This window comes from Schistocerca cancellata, chromosome 1 (genome assembly GCF_023864275.1).
Source record: "Schistocerca cancellata isolate TAMUIC-IGC-003103 chromosome 1, iqSchCanc2.1, whole genome shotgun sequence".
In the NCBI taxonomy this organism is placed as follows: Eukaryota; Metazoa; Arthropoda; class Insecta; order Orthoptera; family Acrididae; genus Schistocerca; species Schistocerca cancellata.
The window spans coordinates 94,889,136-94,904,963 of record NC_064626.1 but is presented as its reverse complement, the minus strand read 5'-3'; the positions used below and the strand labels follow the sequence as shown (position 1 = coordinate 94,904,963).

The 15,828-nt window shown below is 44.8% G+C and overlaps 1 protein-coding gene and 1 pseudogene across 3 annotated transcripts in view; both read right to left on the bottom strand.

Annotated features, from left to right (window-relative positions):
* LOC126166217 (rhotekin-like) overlaps positions 1-15,828 on the bottom strand; it is a 512,066-nt gene that overhangs the window by 338,587 nt on the left and 157,651 nt on the right. The gene's annotated exons all lie outside the window — the stretch shown is intronic.
* On the bottom strand, positions 514-631 carry LOC126100649 (5S ribosomal RNA; annotated as a pseudogene).

Genomic DNA, 15,828 nt, shown 5'->3' with positions numbered 1-15,828 from the left:
CACTGTTCTGTGTTGATATGGGCGCACTACGTCGGAGTGAATTCGAACGTGGGGATACTTTTCATGCTCGCATGGTGGGTGTTTCCGTAACCGAGGTAGCCGAAATGTTTGGCGTTTCAAGAGGCACCGTATCGAAGCTCTGTACGGCAAACAGTGGAAGCGGAGGAACATCTTCCGCTAAGTCGCAGTGCGGTGGAGAAAGTGTTTTGTGTGGTCGTGACGGCGGTCATCGCAGAGGACTGTCACGAAAAGAGGACGACAGTTGCGAAAGTCACTGCAGAACTGAATGTCGCACTCGTCAACCCTGTCAACACCATAATGCACTCAGTCTTCAGGCCACAACTGGCCCATCCGACCGCCGTCTCATCCTCAGCTGAGGATGGGGATAAGAGGGCCGTGTGGTCAGCACACCGCTCTCACGGTCGTTACGATGGTTTTCTTTGACCGGAGCCGCTGATATTCAGTCGATTAGCTCCTCAACTGCCATCACGAGGCTGGGTGCACCCCGAAAAATGGCAACAGCGCATGGCGGCCCGGATGGGCACCCATCCAAGTGCCGGCCACGCCCGACAGCGCTTAACTTCGGTGATCTGACGGGAACAGGTGTATCTACTGCGGCAAGGCCGTTGCCTGTCAACACTATAATACAGGGCTATTACAAATGATTGAAGCGATTTCATAAATTCACTGTAGCTCCATTCATTGACATATGGTCACAACACACTATAGATACGTAGAAAAACTCATAAAGTTTTGTTCGGCTGAAGCCGCACTTCAGGTTTCTGCCACCAGAGCGCTCGAGAGCGCAGTGAGACAAAATGGCGACAGGAGCCGAGAAAGCGTATGTTGTGCTCGAAATGCACTCACATCAGTCATAACAGTGCAACGACACTTCAGGACGAAGTTCAACAAAGATCCACCAACTGCTAACTCCATTCGGCGATGGTATGCGCAGTTTAAAGCTTCTGGATGCCTCTGTAAGGGGAAATCAACCGGTCGGCCTGCAGTGAGCGAAGAAACGGTTGAACGCGTGCGGGCAAGTTTCACGCGTAGCCCGCGGAAGACGACGAATAAAGCAAGCAGGGAGCTAAACGTACCACAGCCGACGGTTTGGAAAATATTACGGAAAAGGCTACAGCAGAAGCCTTACCGTTTACAATTGCTACAAGCCCTGACACCCGATGACAAAGTCAAACGCTTTGAATTTTCGGCGCGGTTGCAACAGCTCATGGAAGAGGATGCGTTCAGTGCGGAACTTGTTTTCAGTGATGAAGCAACATTTTTTCTTAATGGTGAAGTGAACAGACAACGTGCGAATCTGGGCGGTAGAGAATCCTCACGCATTCGTGCAGCAAATTCGCAATTCACCAAAAGTTAACGTGTTTTGTGCAATCTCACGGTTTAAAGTTTACGGCCCCTTTTTCTTCTGCGAAAAAGACGTTACAGGACACGTGCATCTGGACATGCTGGAAAATTGGCTCATTCCACAACTGGAGACCGACAGCGCCGACTTCATCTTTCAACAGGATGGTGCTCCACCGCACTTCCATCATGATGTTCGGCATTTCTTAAACAGGAGATTGGAAAACCGATGGATCGGTCGTGGTGGAGATCATGATCAGCAATTCATGTCATGGCCTCCACGCTCTCCCGACTTAACCCCATGCGATTTCTTTCTGTGGGGTTGTGTGAAAGATTCAGTGTTTAAACCTCCTCTACCAAGAAACGTGCCAGAACTGCGAGCTCGCATCAACGATGCTTTCGAACTCATTGATGGGGACATGCTGCGCCGGGTGTGGGAGGAACTTGATTATCGGCTTGATGTCTGCCGAATCACTAAAGGGGCACATATCGAACATTTGTGAATGCCTAAAAAAACTTTTTGAGTTTTTCTGTGTGTGTGTGTGTGTGTGTGTGTGTGTGTGTGTGTGTGTGCAAAGCATTGTGAAAATGTCTCAAATAATAAAGTTATTGTAGAGCTGTGAAATCGCTTCAATCATTTGTAATAACCCTGTACATAGAAATAAGCTGCATACGCTGGGAACTGCAGAGCGAGATGGAATCCAAAACCACGCGCCAGTGACGCAAACACACGTAACAGGAAAACGCATTGCCGAAGCCATTAACCTGGACTATGGAGCAATAGAGGAAAGTTATTTGGCCGGATGAGTCTTTTTACACACTGTTTCCAACGTCTGGCCGAGTTTACGTTCGAAGAGTGGAATATGGCGGAGGTTGGCTGTTGATATGGGCAGTCATATCGAGGTATTCCATTGGCTTCATTTTTACTCTGCAAGATCGAATTATTGCCAGGAATTGTGTGACCAATTTGGTTGATCAGGTCCATCCCATGTTACAATGTTTGTTCTCCAACAGTGATGCTGCGTTCCAAGACAACGCCCCTGTAATCGAGCCCGCATTGTAGACGAGTGGTTTCGCATCTGCCGTGGCCACCACCGTTACCACATTTAAGTATTTGTTGAGCCTTTGTGGTACACTTTGGAGAGGAAGCTACGTGACCGCTATCTACTCGCATCATCGTTACCCGAACTTGCAATACTGCAGGAAGAACGGAATAAAATGCCCTTGAAAATCATACATGGATTGCATTTATCCATCGAGAGGCGACTAAAAGCTGTTTTGAACGCCAACGGCTTTCCTACACCGTATTAAGCGTCGTAACGTTTTGTGTTTGCGATGTTTCGCTATTTTTACCTACCCTTGTACGTGTCTCTCCTGCGACAGGGTTGGTGGTTTCAGGAAGAAATCACTGGTGTTTGGAGGATTAATATGCGCCCCCCTCTATAATAAAGTTGATTCCAGTGGGGAAGTTATTTAAAGCTTTATTATCTTGTACTGGGTCTTAAGGTTGTAATTTATAATCTGAAAGCTGAGTATTTTTGTTGTTTCTTATTCTGTATTCATCGTAGGTTGTTTACACTTATTGATAAAAGTGGAATTACTTTCCGTTACAGTTTATGCCCACATGACCCTCTGCCACTTTCCACCCCAGCGTTTTCTGCGCCCCAATGGTGAGCAGATTACATCAGAAGGGGACGATATTGAGCTCAAAATGATTTAAGTATGTAGAGAAGAAGTGCACATAATAAATATCCCACTGATGATATGCGCAAATGTGTTATTAGGCAACAATATGTTTATAATTATGTGAAATAGCTGCAAGGAATCACGTTATCTACTCTGCAGTAGATATTGTAGCTCCAGTCAAGAATACGTTTATCGCTTCAAAACCCTTGTTAGCGGTCGAGAGTACTTCGGTACGATACGAGCACGAATAACTGGGTCGACGTACGACGTGCCGGTAACTTTCCCGAATAGGAACGCAGAGCTGTTGTTGATTACGACCGTCTCTTCCAAAAGGGTTTGAAGGTTTTTGTGCGAGAACTTTATGCAACTGACTGTTTAGGAAACAAATTACCTCTGTGCTGCACGGTTACGAGAAGCGACCTGGACCGAGCGAAAATATGTACCTGGAATGAGACCTCGCAATGGAGCTAATTCAATATACACCTCGCCGGCGGACGCGGAATGAAAAGCTTACGATGCGCTGCAATATTTTTATACGGTTTTTTACGGTAAGAGCTGCACAGAAAAAGCTCAACTTTGCGGACAGTTCCCAACGTTTCCCCTCCAACTATTCAGTCAGCTCGGTATTTTCAGCAGCGTGTCGACAAAGGAGTTTCGGACTAGTTAAAAAGAATAGCTCAAAAGAGAGTTACTCGTTTATTTTTTTAGTAGGTTGTACCTGATAGCTGAAAATAGCACGACATGGACGATACAACAGCTGGTGATGTTTCGTTTAACACTGAGCAAATTACGCATTTATCGCACTCTCAAAGTAGAAATATCTGATTGTATCCACTATGCAGCGGGACTGTTAGTGCTCGTGTCACACACGATATCGTTCAGAATGTGTTCATGGCGAAGCGTATGACAATTTCTAACTACAGTCTCTTTAAAATTGAGTAAAACGACGGGGAATAAGCTAATAGCCTGATTAGGGCACCATCTTGTCCTCTGACGTGTTACTATTGGATAACTACAGATTTTAATTCATAACTATTTGGGCCAAGTGGTTTTGCTGTATTTTATCGAGATGGCACACCTGACTGGCATCATATTGTATAATCTTACTTTTTCCTAAACCGCGTTGCTTAAAACGCAATCTGCACTGTCGGTTTGATTTATATATTTCAAACGTTATCCCTCCCCGTTCCCATTTGGCGTCGTAGGTACCGCAATCGACTTCTGTCTCTTCTCTAATTCTACAATGTTAGGTCCATATATATAGCTCAGTTTACTACGTTCTTATTCAGTATTACAACCTACCCAGGAATTGTTTCTCATCTAAGATAAAATGTGGCGCCAGAGGTAGGATGTTATCCTTTACATCTTATTTTACACTATGCTTTCACCGACAAATACCAGCATTTTCGTTTTGTGTGAAAATCAGTATTTCCTCTTCTGGTATCATCTTACTTAAGTTTGAACCTCCTCTTGACGTTTTTCTGTGTTTGCGATTTAAAATTTTGGTTGTTCCGAAAATCCGTATGCAAACACTATTTATTGCTTTTTATGGACCAGAAACGTTTCGACATCTATGTGTTATCTTCTGTTGGTCAAATTTTATTTCTCTGAAGTACAAAATAGGCCTAAAATTGAATATTGTTTGGTTTGTTTTGACTGCTCACCTAACAATTACATTGCCAGTGAAACAGATGATTTTTTTTTGTTTCTCTCTCTCTCTCTCTCTCTCTCTCTCTCTCTCTCTCTCTCTCTCTCTCACACACACAAACACACACACACACACACACACACACACACACACACACACACCAAATTAGCGCCACATTAAACATGAGAAACGACGAACAAGTCAGCAGCAACAACATAGTACTTCTCAATCACGTTTCGTGGAAAATATGTGTGAAGTAAAGTTGGGAGTGAAATTTTAGAAACAACAGTGTGAATACAGTGTACTCAATAGCAGTAGAAAGCGATATCCACCAGAGATAAGCAACAGGGCATGTAATGTAGAAGGATAGAAAAAATAAAGTCTATAATAACACAGTTTCACTAGCAATGTCGAAACAAACCAAACAAAACTCACACTTTATAGTTTTTAGGCCTACAATAGATAAATGATTTTGAACCTTATATTACACTTACAGAAATAAAATTTGACACACAGAAGGTGACACAAACGTGTCGAAACAACTCTGGGTGGAGAAGAAGTATAAATAGTATTTGCCTAAGACCAATTTTCAAAATAACCAAACTGATTTACTAAATTTTTACTAATTTTTTTAGACGATCGGAGGTGAACCGCAAGTCGCATTACATCGATATGTAAAACAGAAATAAAAAACTATCTTTTCCTTTAGATGCTATTACTCCATTTATAGTTTTACATTTGTTATCGATGCATACATGCATTGTCCCCATATAACACATCGTCTGATGTGTGGGATGAAAATATAGCAATATAAACAAATTAATACTATGATACGTGGTGAATTTCTATTCCTTTTTTCTCTGTAGTCTAAGGATTGTAATAACAGTCACAATGAAAACGTTTGGTCAGAGACTTTTGCTAAAGGCGCCAAACCGAGACGTCTATACACCTGTTGCTGTAAAATAAATGACACTGTACTGCATTTATTCTCGCCGTTCTGTGGCGTCCTTTATTGCCTGGCTATTGCAGAGTAGGCACCGATACTTCTATGTACTACAACTTTAGATAAAAATATGAGACATTTTATGAAACAGTTTAAATGGAGTTTAACTGGAATATCACACCTGATCATATCCTATCTTTCATTTCACAGGCCGTGAAGAAAGAGTTGGTGACGACTTGGTTCACGGTAGACTAACCGAGCAAATTACGTGTCCTGTCGTTATCTATTGAGTATCTCTAAGCAGAACCACCCCGAGATCGAGTTGCTGAGTATTTCTTTTCATTCCTTATTTACGTACGAATCATGTTAGGTTGACCGATCATTACCTTCGGACAATGGCATCGGCAGTAGCTCCACTGCCTTGGTTAGTAATGTGTCTCATGTTACTAACAGGCGGTAACTTGGTAATTACGTGAATACGTAATTTATATCTTTTGACAGTAACGATTAACTTCATTTACCCGTATTTTTTGCTCAGATTTGACGTCTTTGAACATTTCCCTCGCGTGTCAAGAAACTGCATAGTTATCAGGATTTTTATTTGCTGTTACGTACTGGGGAAGCTTACATAATAGTAATATCCCAGGCCTTTCTCTTTCTAGACGAAACGTTTCACATTTCATTGCGGTGAAAAGTGCCTAATACAGAATTTTAAATAGGTAGTGTTTCAGACAAACTCGAAGGGAAACAAGTCTTCAGAATGTAGAGTGCCTTCATAGGAAAAGGTGGAACCTCGTTACAACAGTGTATTAATATAGACCAAGGGTGTCGATGAATTTTACTATCTACCACACACACCAATGAGCCAAGACATTACGACCACGTATTTAATAGCACGTTGTTGCAGTTTTCAAACACAGTGCAACAGTGATTCGGCTTCGCATGGACTCTACGGGTCCTTGACATAATTGTAGAAGTATGTGGCACCACATGCCTATGCACTGGTCAAGCAATTCCCGCAATTTAAAGGATGTTAGTTTACGGGCACGCAGCTGCCGCCCGATATGTGATCCAGTGGATAGAGATCAGGCACATTTTCTGGCCAAGACATAAATGTGTGTTCACGATAATGCCCCTCAAGACATCATAGCACGATTCTGATCTTACAACACGGACTGTTATCATACTGGAACACGTCATCGCCGTAGGAGACTGGGAGCATAAAGCGATTCAGGTGGTCTGCAATAATGGTCACATAGTTCACTGCTATCAAGATGTCTTCGACTACCACCACATACCTCATGGAAGACCAACTCGGTGTACCGCATAGCGTAATTCTGCCCTCAGCGGCCTGCAGCTGTGGCGCAGTCAATCGCTTGGATGACGGCGTTTAAGGACCCAGCCATCGACTTGGTGGAAACAAATGCGATTCATTCGACCGGCGGCACGTTTCTATTGACCCCCGGTAAAAACTCATTGATGCTGTGCCAACTGCATCATAAGTGACGATGCCATTGGGTCAACACAGGAACACGTAGGGGTTGTGTGATGTGGATCTCCACGTTCAACGATGGCCTTTGAACGGTGTTCTCCGAAACACTTGTGCCTGCACCACTCTGTCGTCAGGTCTGCCACAGATCGCTGCCTATTCTTTATTCCACAGTGGGGGATCCTTATCCTGAATTACACAGTGGGGGATTCTCCTACGTTTTGTGCTGAGACATGGTCGTCCAATACCATATAGGCTATCCGTTATTTCATCATCCTTCATCCACTTTCCATAAGCGCTCACGACAGGAGACCAGCTTCGCCTTTCCAGAGATTCTCGTTTCCAGCCGCAACGGCCCAACAATGTGCGCTTTATATCCGTGGATTTCCGTATTTGAGGCAATTATAATATATAATTAATAAAAGACTTGAAAAAGTAATGGAGGAGAATCTTGGCGAGGAGCAGACGGAATACGGACACCAGAGATGCAATAGGGCTCCTACGAATCTTGGGAGAAAGGTTTATTGAAAAAGGAAGACACCTATATATGTGCTTCATCGATCTAGAAAAGGCCCTACCTTGGACAGTGTGGTTTGGGACAAGCTGGCGACTATAATGAGGGAAAACAGGGTGGACTCGAAAACTAGAAGACTTGTAAACTCATTATATCTTAATCAAAAAATTTCAATTAAAGTGAGAGGAGAAAGTGCAAACTGGATCGGACTAGGAAAAGGAGTAAGACAAGGATGCTGTCTATCACCTACTCTTTTCAACCTCTACTTGGAATACATGATTGACCAATGCTCATTAGATGACAAAGGCGTAGAAATTGGAGGAAGAAGAGTAGGGTGTTTGAGGTTTGCTGATGACATGGTCCTTCTAGCCACAGGGGAAAAAGAATTACAGGATTTAGTGGACACCATTGAAACTAACGGGAAAAAAATATGGAATGAAAATTAACACAAATAAAACAAAAGTATTGGCACTAGGAGGAAATAGGGAAATAAAAATTATGCTGAATGGAGAAATACTAGAGCAGGTGCAAAATTTTAAGTATCTTGGAAGCAGGATAGACACCGACTGGAAGTGCACCACAGAAATTAAAACAAGGATTGCAATGGCAAAAGAGGCGTTTTATAAGAAAAGGAGAATTTTCTGCGGCGGTCTGGACAGAGAACTCAGGAAGACACTCAAAGTGTCTTGTATGAAGTGTTGTTCTACATGGCGCTGAAACATGGACTATGAGAAAGAAAGACAGAGAAAGGCTGGAGGCTTTTGAGATCTGGACATGGCGGAGGATGAAAAGAATAAGTTGGATGGACAGAGTAAAAAATGAAGAGGTATTGAGAAGAGTAGGAGAGAAAAGACAGTTACTAGAAGTAATAAAGAGAAGAAAAAGAAATTGGATTGGGCATATATTAAGAAAGAATGACGGACTGATAAAAACAGTTTTAGAAGGGAAAAGGAAGCGAGGAAGGAAGAGATTCCAGATACTGGATGACATGATGGACGGTACGACATACAGCAGCCTTAAGAAGGAAGCAATGCATCGCAGAAAATGGAGAAGGTAAAGACCTGCTAATATAGCAGATAACTGATGATGATAATATATAATGACTACCCATTCGTCTCTCTTCAGCTTACATTCTTTCCTTACTGCGCCACGTGCCCGCAGCACCACCAAGATGCATTGAACCTCGCGCTGGGTGGTGGTCACATGGTTTTGGAACACCAGAGTAATTTCTTTTACTTCTAAAGGCAGTGACTCTGGGTGACTTCATTTGGCGCTACACTAGAACTGTTGCCATGTAGGCTGTTGGAGATCATTTTATGACGCCCCGAAACGATCTCATGACGAAACAGGTATTAATGAATGAATTACACTACGGGCCATTAAAATTGCTACACCAAGAAGAAATGCAGATGATAAGCGGGACAAATATGTTACACAAGAACTGACATGTGATTACATTTTCACGCAATTTGGGTGCACAGATCCTGAGAAATAAGTACCCAGAACAACCACCTCTGGCCGTAATAACGGCCTTGATACGCCTGGGCATTGAGTCAAACAGAGCTTGGATGGCGTGTACAGGTACAGCTGCCAATGCAGCTTCAACGCGATACTACAGTTCATCAAGAGCAGAGACTGGCATATTGCGACGAGCCAGTTGCTCGGCCACCATTGACCAGACGATTTCAATTGGAGAGAGATCTGGAGAATGTACTATCCAGGGCAGCAGTCGCACATTTTCTGTATCCAGAAAGACCCGTACAGGACCTGCAACATGCGGTCGTGCATTATCCTGCTGAAATGTAGGGTTTCTCAGGGATCGAATGAAGGGTAGAGCCACAGGTCGCAACACATATGAAATGTAACGTCCACTGTTCAAGGTGCCGTGAATAAGAACAAGCGGAGACCGAGACGTGTAACCAATGCCAGTGTGGCGATGACGAATACACGCTTCCAATGTGCGTTCACTGCGATGTCGCCTAACACGGATGCGACCATCATGATGCTGTAAACAGAACCTAGATTCATCCGAAAAAATGACGTTTTGCCATTCGTGCACCACTGCAGGCGCTCCTGTCTGTCATGGAGCGTCAAGGGTAACCGCAGCCATGGTCTCCGAGTTGATAGTCCATGCTGCTGCAAACGTCGGCGAACTGTTCGTGCAGATGGTTGTCCTCTTGCAAACGTCGCTATCTGTTTACTCAGGGATCGAGACGTAGCTTCACGATCCGTTACAGCAATGCGGATAAGATGCCTGTGATCTCGACTGCTAGTGAGACGAGGCCGTTGGGATCCAGCACGGCGTTCCGCATTACCCTCCTGAACCCACCGATTCCATATTCTGCTAAGAGTCATTGGATCTCGACCAACGCGAGCAGCAGTGTCGCGATACGATAAACCGCAATCGCGATAGGCTACAATCCGACCTTACTCAAAGTCGGTAACATGATGGTACGCATTTCTCCTCCTTACACGAGTCATCACAACAACGTTTCACCAGGCAACGTCGGTCAACTGCTGTTTGTGTATGAGAAATCGGTTGGAAACTTTCCTCGTGTCAGCACGTTGTAGGTGTCGCCACCGGCGCCAACCTAGTGTGAATGCTCTGAAAAGCTAAACTATTGCATGTCACAGCATCTTCTTCCTGTCGGTTAAATTTCGCGTCTGTAGCACGTCATCTTCGTGGTGTAGAAATTTTAATGGCCAGTAGTGTATTTTATGATCAGCTCTGGAGGGTGTGAAATGTAATTTTGGAGCAAAGGTTGAGTGTCAGGGGAAAGAAAGGAGGGAGGAACTGAAACGGAGTTTGAGTGGTAAGAGAGGGAGGCAGGAAAGGAGAATGGGAAAAAAGGAGGTACTGGTTATACCAAGATGCTCCGGCCGGGTAATCGGATTTCCGCACACTCGCCGCCGCTTTGCTTGGAGACGAACAGACGCACTCAGCCGCCGCCGATGCCCCGCCGGTCCTTTTGAGGGACCAGAAAAGAGGCTTCGGCCCTCCCGTTGGGCTCACCGGGCCGTCGCCGAAACGCGGCGGAGCATAAACATGCCACCAGCCGCGGCGCGAGCCGGCTCCCAGCTGGCAGCTACAGGTGACGACACTTGCGGGCGCCCGAAGGCGAGGCTGCTCTGGTAATACAGGGCGTCCGGCTACAGGTGTACAGTAACAGTTTTTTATACGTGATTCTTGAGTTTCTCCCGGCGTATTTGATAATCAAAATATCCACGGGTGTGCTGCCGGTCTATAGTGTCCAACGGGCACAATATTTCGGCGATCATACATGTCGCCATCATCAGGTGAACTGACGGACTGAGCTCCTGTGAACGTGCCGGCACGGAGATCCGCACGCTATGGCTGCTCAGAGGGAACTGGGTTCGGTCGCGGCGGCGGCAGATTTAAATACCCTACGCCCGCGGCGCGCTCCCTCCGCCGTCCGCGCCCCGCGCCGCGGTCGCGCGGTGGAACAGATTGCGACGGCGTCTGAGATGACGTCGGTGTGATGGCTCTGTCCGCCGTGGTCGTCACAACGATACGTCTGCTAGATTTACTCTTGATTAACCCAATCGCTGGTTCCCAAGCCTTGCTAAGATTATAGCCACAGTCACGGTTTATGAGATCGTCATTGGTGCGAATTTCGATGGCCTCTCTAACAACGCTGTCCCAGTATCTCGACGTCTGTACCAGAATCCTCGTGCGGTCATACTCCATGGCGTGATTTTCCGACAAACAATGTTCAGCGACCGCCGACTTGCTCGGATACATCAGTCGAGTGTGCCTCTGGTGTTCACGGCATCGATCCTCGACGGTACGCATCGTCTGACCAATATACGACTTGCCACATTGACACGGAATCTGGTACACGCCGGCCTTCCTCAAACCGAGGTCATCTTTGGCACTCCCCACCAGTGCACGGGTTCACCTGATGATGGCGACATGTATGATCGCCGAAATATTGTGCCCGTTGGACACTATAGACCGGCAGCACACCCGTGGATATTTTGATTAGTTTTTTATAACTTTGTCCAACACTGTACACAGGAGCTCATATATTTGTATTCGTGTTGCTACAGTTCAATATGGTCACCATTTGTAGCACTACAGTTGTCGAAACGTTACTGCTCGCCACATGTTCATGACCATGGCAGGTGTTACGGCCTGTACAGGGGCGTCTATCCGTTGTTGCATATCTACCAGATCTCGAACCCTTGTTCCGTAAACGATGTCCTTGATGAACTCCCCTGCACCTAAATCCACTGCAGTCAGATTGGGAGACAGAGGGTTCCAATGGGACCCCCGCCCCTTCCGAGCTAACACTCAGGAAGTGTCCCACGCAGAAATGTGGCAACCCTCCCCCCCCCCCCCCCCCCCACGCCCTCGCAATTGTGGGATGGGTCTTCATCCTGCTGGAAAACGACGCTGGTACTTTAATTACGTAACCATTACGGCACCACACCTCAACCTCTCGATACCAGCAATATTCTACTGTGTTTCTGTAAAATAGTTAACATATTTCTGTGACAACATTCAGATTAGCTTTCATTAATGTAGAGGTACTTCGATACATCGATATGTATATATTGCAATGATGCTATTCTTATGAGTATTCTTTCTTTTGTCACTATGATCATTGACGTACTTGTAACTCTGATTTCTGGGCGCGTAAACGGTTATTAGAGAGTCAAGCTTTGGTCGTCATGTTAAAAAGACACAAGTTGTAGTCATTTTATGAAATGTGAAATTTAACAGTGATGAAGATATTTTCAAGTATGTTTTATATTGTGAAGTGATGTTTTGGAACCAGTTACGTGATATTGCAACAAAAGTAATAAAGAAGTGTAACTTAAATTCGGAGGGCTCATTACTTTTTTACATCACCATTGTCCTCACTTGCAAAAGTTTAATCTTCAAGAATGGTTTATGAAATAGATGTATAAAACTTTTGAATATCGCAGAATAACACCTAGGCCTCTTTGCATCCGAGCTTGGAATCATCACTACCTAGATTTTCGACGATTGAGCCACGAGTTCACAACGAGACCAGCATGGGAAACACGAAAAGATGAGTGCCTAGTTTATCCATTATTTCAAGAAATGACTTTATTAACTGTGCTCTAATGACACCTGCCACATAACTTTGTTGTTGCCCAAAAATGCAATATTTAGCAGCGTGAGCAAGACTACAATCATAATTTTTGACCTTTGTTGTAGTAGGGTTGTTAGAAACTGCACATTTCGCCACACAATTGTGCCCTGTAACTGGTGTGCATGCGCCATGCGACTCACCGTTGTTTATGAAACGGCGAGGGTCACATCTTTGAGAGTGTTCCTATAGATTGCGTATTTACCCAACAACACAAAATGTCGAGTTCTTTCGTGATAACGATATGTTTCTGTACATTTCTGCCCCAGCACCCCGTACAACGATCTCCCGCACAATGGGGCATTACGAAACCAAACGCATGTAATTCTTTGTTCTTGAAATCTAACGCGTTCGACACACCACTTAACGAACAACGGCACTGTCCTAACCTCGAAACCGCACACGCACACGCACGATACTTCAGTTAGTTACCAATATTTTTTTTAGTTTTCCAACTGATCTCATTTTCCTTTAGTTATCCCACACTGTTAAGAATCTTCACTAGCAATAAAGGTTAATCAGAAAAAATGGATATTCTGATCGTGATATCTGATCTACTCTGGCGAAGAAACCTAGGAAGGACGCTGTTCGAACAGATCAAGAGGACCAACACATCGCGCGACTGCCATTCTGTGGTGCAAAGAAATCAGACGAGTCTTCCGGCCACCCAGGAAAGTTAAGGAATTGTTGCGACCCGTGAAAGATAATCTCGGCCTGAGAGTACCGGGAATTTACAGCATTCCTTGCGAGTGTGGCAAAAATTATGTGGACCCGTCTATAAGAACTGTTGCCGATGGCTGTGTGGAACACCAGAGTCGCCTGAAATACAGGTATCTAGAAAAATCAGCAGTGGCTGAGCGCAGTTTGTTCAATAAACATAAGATTCCATTCGGTGAAACAAGAATACTTGCTCACGCTTCAAACTATTGGGACTGTCATCAGGGAAGCAGCTGAAATTAGACTATGTGAAAATAATTTCAACAGAGACTCCGGATATGCATTCAGCAATGCATGCAAGCGCGCAGTTGATAAAGAAAGAGGGCAGAGGAAGACTTCTTACATGCCTCGCAGTTCTCCGCCTGTTGTAGTTGATGGCGCTGCAAGCACCTACGTACGCACCGTTTTCACAGTGACGTCATCCAGCCAATGAGAAGCCGTTCACTGCTTATAAAAGTGGAAGCCTCACCGGTCCACGACAATCAGTTTTACCCCTGACCAAGGTGACGGTGGTAGTCATCGAAAGCTCGGGATTTTATCCAAATTTGACGCGGCAAGTAAGTCGAGAACTTTTTATGCAATGCATGTTGTCTTCCTTTGTGACAAACGATTATTTTATTTTTTTATTTTATTTTTGCTTTCTTAGATGGGTTCTATGATCGAATAAAAGTCTTCGCTGATGTGTTGCACTGTAAAAGCTTTATTTTTTAAATCCATTACTGCATTTTCCGTCTTTGGCTTTTTTCAAGGGGAACACAGCGAAAATCTCGTGCTCTAGCACATACCAAAATCTGAAGACAGCGTACATACACAGTGTGTCCCAGGAGGAATATTCAATATTCACCGCTGATAGGAACGCTCGCATGAAGCAAAAACCTTCGTATGGAAATATGCTCTATTCCGAATGGATTTCTGAGATAGAGCACATGCAATGTACAGTGTGGTTATATCTGAATTTTCGCTACTTGGGACGGCCCCCATGAAAAACAAGTAAACGTAGGGCAATGAAATTTTCTGGAAATATTTCTAAGGCCACGCGGAGGAGAAATAATGAACAAACCATTGAAAGATTTTAATTTCCACACGAGAGGGTAACGTTTGTTAATTACGTACCTTGTTTACGTTCCACGTTACATTACTCAATGTGACGACTATCTGGATCCACGAAAGCCTGAAACCGCAGCAGAGATGGTTCTATACTGCTGCCCGAAACAGCGGTGGACCAAGGAATGTTTGTCTGTCGTGACACAGATCGTGCATTTCTTGAACATCGTACACTGCGTCCAGCATTCTCAGCCATGGCAACAGTAACTCCAACTATTTGTGGCGCAGCGTGCCGTCGACCTCTCCCCACAACAATTCCCAAGTAGTCTGTACGTCGCCGGACCATACCTAACAATGGAAATCCTGCAGCACACAGTCTGGACATCATTCCTATGAAGTTGAGTACCGATAAGGTAAATAGTTTTTCGTCTACACTGGCTCAAGTAGTAAAATTTTAATTATAACCACGTTGGACATTTGTTTTGGAATAGTGGCGGGCACGTATTTCTTTCCCACCTAATCTGGTTCTCAAATGGCTCTGAGCACTATGGGATTAACATCTTCAGGTCATCAGTCCCCTAGACCTAGAACTACCTAAACCTAACTAACCTAAGGACAGCACACACATACAAGTCCGAGGCAGGATTCGAACCTACGACCATACCAGCAGCGCGGTTCCGGACTGAAGCGCCTAGAACCGCTCGGCCACAACGGCCGGCACCCAATCTTCCTGCGTTTAATTCTATCCCAGTCTATCTCGTTGGTTTCAATCTTTTTGCTGGGGAGGTCTTTCTCCCCTTAATCTGTTGAACGCTCAGCTGTCCATAGCGCGTTCGGAGTGAAGTAACGCGAGGTATTCAGAATGTATGACGGAAGCAATCGGTTGACTCTGTACCCGCACTGACTAAAATGCTACACATCTAAACTAATTCGTATGTAGGTATGATTTATGTTTACGGCTTCTTCGGTGGTAGCGTTCCTGCTGTTGCCTAAGAATTCCTGAGCGTTGAAATGGCTCTGAGCACTAGGCGACTTAACTTCTGAGGTCATCAGTCGCCTAGAATTTAGAACTAATTAAACCTAACTAACCTAAGGACATCAGACACATCCATGCCCGAGGCAGGATTCGAACCTGCGACCGTAGCGGTCGCTCGGCTCCAGACTGTAGCGCCTAGAACCGCACGGCCACTCCGGCCGGCCTGAGCGTTGACGATTGACGACAGTGGATCTGTTAAAAATACGAATTTCTCATTTGTCATTTTGTAGAACGCATGTTGTAATGTT